We start from the raw sequence: 6,000 nt of genomic DNA, 5'->3' as shown, positions 1-6,000 counted from the left end.
TAAATTCCGGTGTGCAAATTGGGCACAACTCCCTGCTATTCTGTAATGCAGTGCACATCTTGTGTGAACACCCCTGACCTACTCATGCCCCTCCTGTGGCCACGCACCTTTTTTAGTTGTGTGTGATCCAATTTAGGCACCCATTGTTACAGAATAGCGCATAGCTCAGATCAGCGCCCAAATCATAATTTATTTATTTGTTACATTTGTATCCCACCTTTTCCCACTTATTAGTAGGCTCAAAGTGGCTTACATAGTTCAGGAGAGGAGGTTACAGACTCCGGTGTGAACAAATACAGTAAAGAAGTATCGGTAAATAGGTTGGGGTGATTCAGACAAAATGTTAGGGTGTGATAATGCGTCAGGGTTGAAAACTGTCCGTTTCCTGATTAAAATGCCATATTTCATTATTCGGTGTTTATGTCAGATGCTATGGTGTATGCCTTCTTGAACAGGTGAGGTTTTAGTTTTTTTTCAGAATTCTAGATGATTATTCGTAGATTTCAGGCGTTTTGGTAGAGAATTCCAGAGCTGTGTGCATATGTAAGAGAAACTTGACACGTATATTGATTTATACTTCAGGCTTTTACAACTTGGGAAGTTAATTAGAGCTAATTAAGTGCTTGTTCGCTCCAATAATTAAATCATTGGAGCCCATTATCTAATTATTTTGTCAGCACCTAAATTTGGGAGACCTTTACAGAATCTGGGGGTATATGGATAAGTCTTAAGTTACAGGCCTAACTTTAGGTGCAAGCACTTACGCTAGCTCAAAGGCTGGTGTAACTACTCACAACTATCTGCTGTCAGTTAGGCATGTAACTGATTGTATTCTATAACTTGTGCGCTTAAGTGCTAGGCATGCCCTTGACCCATTCATGCCTTTCCAAAGTCCATTTCCTCATTGCCATTGCAGACTATTCACCCAATAATCGGACCATGAGAGATAGCCGGGCTGTCTTCCCCACAGTCCGCGCTAAACCCAGATATTCAATGCCAGGCTGTTTCCGGTGATAGGTGTTGAATATCCGGTTTAACTTTGATTGGTCAAACTTTAACCAGCCAAGTTGATATTTAGCGCTGGACAATTAAAGTCAGAACGGCCAAAGTTATTCCACCTATTGTGGCAGGCCAAGCTGCTAACTAGCAATATTCAGTGCACAATAGCCAGCTACCCAGCGCTGAATATCACTGGATGGCCACCTAAGTGCTGTTCTAGCAGCCATTTAAAAAAAAATTGGGGGCGGTATGGATTTTGTCTGCACAAGTTGTAGAATCCCATCTATCCTGGTCGTGAGGCAGGTCGATGATGGCAGGTCGATGAGGTCTGTCATGTATCCCGGCCCGGGATACATGACAGACCTCATCAACCTGCCAACCAGAAACACTACAAAATCTGCACGATTATACCTAAACCTCCATTACCCAAGCAGCAAAAGACTCAAATACAAATCCACCTATGCAACCAGCTTTTCCTACCTAAGCGCACAGCTATGGAACGAATTACCAAAAGCAGTAAAAACTATGCTCGACCACCTAAATTTTCAGAAAGCACTAAAGACTGTTCTGTTCAGAAGAGCATACTCAGTGTGTTTTTTCTAGCAAAAAAGGTGCCGGTACTCAATGCTAGGCCACCCTTCAGGAGTGGGGTGATCACTGAGGGACCCACCCCCACAATAGCCGGGCTCCCTGCAGCCAGTCACAAAATCTATGACAAGGTAGAATTGGTGTGTAGGGCTTGAGCTCTTTCATTAAAACTTGGGGACCATGGGTCAATTTTAGCAGACAACAGAAAAGATACTGGTACTCAGTACCCCCAAGTGCCCCCTCAAAAAAAGCCCTGAGCATACTCCACCGATCCAACATAAAAATACCTGGTCACATGCGACACAATATAGCCAAAGACCATAACGGACATTATCTGACTCTTCTTCCCCTTTTCCCTCTCTAACTTCCCCCCAACGCACCAACCATACATGTAACTACCTTACATGTACTTCATTCTACTACAATATCACTTTGTATTCAATCATACCATGTATTTGTTCAGACAGTAATTGGCTAACACCGTTAATGGTCATATGTAAGCCACATTGAGCCTGCAAAAGGTGGGAAAATGTGGGATACAAATGTAACAAATAATAATAATAATAATCAAAGGGCCCTGTTTACTAAGTTTTTTAGCATGTGCACAAAATTAGCACGTTCTAACTGTGTAAGCACCCATAGGAATATTGTGGGCACCTACACAGCGCATGCGAAAAATGCTAATCCGCCTCTAGCGCAGCTTAGTAAACAGGGCCCTAAGGCAGTTATGCACTGTAGATAAATTCAGCACGTAAATGCTAATTAGTGACAACGTGAACTATAGCCAATATTGGTTGTTACTGCCAATTAGAATCTAATTATTAATTGACCTAATTTGGTAAGTTGTGGGAGGATTTCAGTAAAGTTTGGCCAAAGTTAGGCACCGGGATGATGCACACCAAGCACAAATTCGATAATGGCAGTTCCGCATAGAATAATCTTTATAGAATAATAGCTTAGCATGCATTTTGCACCTATTGTCAAAGGCTGCTGTAAATGCTTGCTCCCAACTAATGGCAGTTAGGCGTGGAAATGCAGGTATTCTATAACCACACTCCTAATTTCCAGGCACACCCCTAATCCACCCATGCCCCTTCCATGGCCACACCCACTTTGGAGTTGAGTACGATGGAAATCAGGCGCAGGGGTTACAGAATAGGGCATAAGGCCTCCAGTTAATGCTTGTTAAAGTCGATTGATTGATCCTTAGCTCCAATCAACCTATTAAGTTGCATGTGGAAACCACGCAAGGATCTCTGCACCTAACTTTGAGTGCCATATATTGAATCTGGGGGGGGGGGGGGGGTGCACAACCTTGTTTGCTAAGAATAAAATTGTGCATGCAATGTTATAGAATTAAGGGGGTTGTCTTCAGCATGGACTCCAGTTCCCACAATTTTCTGCATCCTGCTCAAGTAGGGAAGGGAATGGGACTTCATATATTGCCTTTCTGTGTTTTTTGCAACTACATTCAAAGCGGTTTACATATAATATACAGGTACTTATTTGTACCTGGGGCAATGAAGGGTTAAATAACTTGCCCAGAGTCACAAGGAGTTGCAGTAGGAATTAAACCCAGTTCCCCAGGATCAAAGTTCCCTGCACTAACCACTAGGCTACTCCTCCACTAGTTCCCCACCCAATTTACAACTCTGGTATTTGAATTCCAGTGCTGTTAAATGTTTATTTTTTTATACTGTTTCATGGTAGTTCTATTATTAGGTTTCAATTTACTGTTGTCAAGTTTACCTCATTTATTGTATTTATTTTGTTTTTGGTTATTTTACTATTGTTATGCTGTTAACAAAATTGTAAGTTTTATGTTAAACTGTACCTGCTTTGGGTGAATCTCTTCATAAAGGTGGTTAATTTATTTATTTATTATTAGGATTTATTTACCACCTTTTTTAAGGAATTCACTCAAGGCGGTGTACAGTAAGAATAGATCAAACATGAGCAATAGGCAATTACAGCAGTAAAAATATTCAAATAACAATACAAAGTATGGCATATAATGGTTAATCCCAATAAATAAATAAACTTTATGGATTACAGCCATACTGTCCAGGTTGCTTCATATGGAACAGTGTCCAAAACCTTACTAAAGTCCCAGTAGGAAACCCACTGCATCTCCCTGATGCACTGTGGAGGAGTAGCCTAATGGTTAGTACAGTGACCTGGGGAACTGGGTTCAATTCCCACTGCAGCTCCTTGTGACTCCAGGCGAGTCACTTAACCCTCCATTGCAGCAGGTACAAATAAGTACCTGTATATAATATGTAAACCAATTTGATTGTTACCACAGAAAGGCGGTGTATCAAATCCCATCCCCTTTCCCTATTTAGGTAAGAACAGATGAGTCTCACTGGGTCTGACCAAAGGTCTATTGAGCCCAGCATCCTGTCTCTGACAGTGGTCAATCTAGGTCACAGGATTCCAAAGAGCAGATTCATTCCTTACTGTTCGTACTATTGTACGTTTATTAAAGAACTCAATCAAATTTGCCTGATAAGATGTTCCCTTTTTGAATCTATGTGGTCTGGCATGCTGTAATGCATCTACTTGTTACAAGGCACAGTACTATCGTTTTTTTTTTCCTTTAGTAGTGTTTCTACTAATGAAGTTAGACTGGGGGTGGGGGGGGGGGGCTTCCTTGTTACTACTTTTGTGGATTAGGATTACCTACCCTCTGCCATGAATAGGGTTACCATACATCCAGTTTTACCCAGACATGTCTTCTTTTTTGAGGACATGACTGGGCGGGTTTTGCCAGGTTTCCCATTTATCCAGATTTGCAGATGAGCTGGCAGGCAAGCGGGTGTCCTACCCTCCCATCCCCTCCTTTACCTTAGTGTGGTGCCCTGGTGGTCTAGTGACCTATTCTGGGCAGGAGCCCCCGCTTTCCTGCCCAGCACATCTGCAGACTGTCTTTCTCCCAGTGCTGATTCAAAATGGCTGCTGAGAGTTCAAGCATCAGCCAACTTTTGCAAGGCCGCTGCTTGAACTGTTGGCAGCCATTTTGAATCAGTGCCAGTCTACAGATGCTCCAGGCAGGAAAGAGGGGGCTCTTTCCTGCCCCAAAGAGGTCACTAGACCACCGGGGCACCACACTAAGGTAAAGGAGGGGAGAGGAGGGGGTAGTGATTGGAGTCATGTGGGTGGAGGGAGGCTGGAAAATTGGGGAGGGGATCTACATGGGGGGGGGGAGAGGGAATCTGGCTTTGGGCGGTCAAAGTGACAGGGGGTGGGGTGTGATGGGGCAGGGCGGGGTGCGACAGGGGGCAGGGCATGTGTCCTCTTTTTTTCTTAGGGCAAATATAGTAATCCTAGACATGAACAAGAGCCCTGCGCCATACCGGGAGCTGTGCAAGCACTGAGGCTGCACAGGGTGCAAACATGAAGGAGCACAAACATTGCTCTCGTTAGCAACAGCAAGATGGGTGGGACAGGGGTTGCCAGTGGGCATGTCACACAGTGCCCAACTACAGTTTGGTATGGTGCAACCAGGGCCATTGCTACACATGCTAGGGACCAGAGTAGAAATGTTGTTGGTGATCCCAAATCCTGCCAGCAGGGTGTGCATCCTTCAGCTTCAGGCAGGCTTGGGGCCCCTTGTGGCATGCAAGCGCCCTGTTGATCTCCTCTCACCCAACACCACTATCCCTGCTTGGAACCTCCCCCCATCTTCAAGGCCACTTGAAGAGATTTGTAGGGGTATGGACAGCAGGATTTTGATCTCATTTACTTGCCAATATTCAGCCCATGGGAGCAGGCCAGTTAAGTGCTGTGATCGGCGCTGAGCCCAGATATTCAATGCCAGGCTATGTTGGGTGACCAGCATTAAATATCCGGGGGAGGGGGCAGCTTAAACTTAACCGGTCAAGCTAATATTCAGCGCTGGCCAAAAATAGGACTGCTATTTAGGCAATCTGATTTGGCTGCTAAACTTAGCCAGAAAAGTGCTGAATATTCGCAGCTAGCCAGTTGTATATCTTGCAATATAGCCGGTTACCATGATGTGCTAATATTCAGCAGAGATAACCGGCTATCCCTTGCTGAATATTAGTGCTTAGTTGGCTAAGTGCTATTTAACCAGGTACGAGTCATTCCTGGCCGGTTAAATAGCACTGAATATCAGTTGGTTAGTACTTAGGGGTAGGGGGTCATATTGTCTTATTCACTTTCATTTATAGGAATATTTCATGTAACCCCCCTCTGTAACTGGGTATGTAGCTATTTCACCTTTATCCGTGCCTTTTTTCCTTCTCTGTAAATACTGAGCAAAAGGATATATTTTAAGATTTCTGCATTCCACTGGTCTCTTCTTTGCAAATCCCACTTTTTCCCTTTATGTTACCTATTCCTCCTTTGTTTATTGTTGTCGGAGAGACAACAATAAACAAAGGAGGAATA

This window comes from Microcaecilia unicolor, chromosome 8 (assembly GCF_901765095.1).
Source record: "Microcaecilia unicolor chromosome 8, aMicUni1.1, whole genome shotgun sequence".
NCBI lineage: Eukaryota > Metazoa > Chordata > Amphibia > Gymnophiona > Siphonopidae > Microcaecilia > Microcaecilia unicolor.
This window is presented reverse-complemented; position numbering follows the sequence as displayed.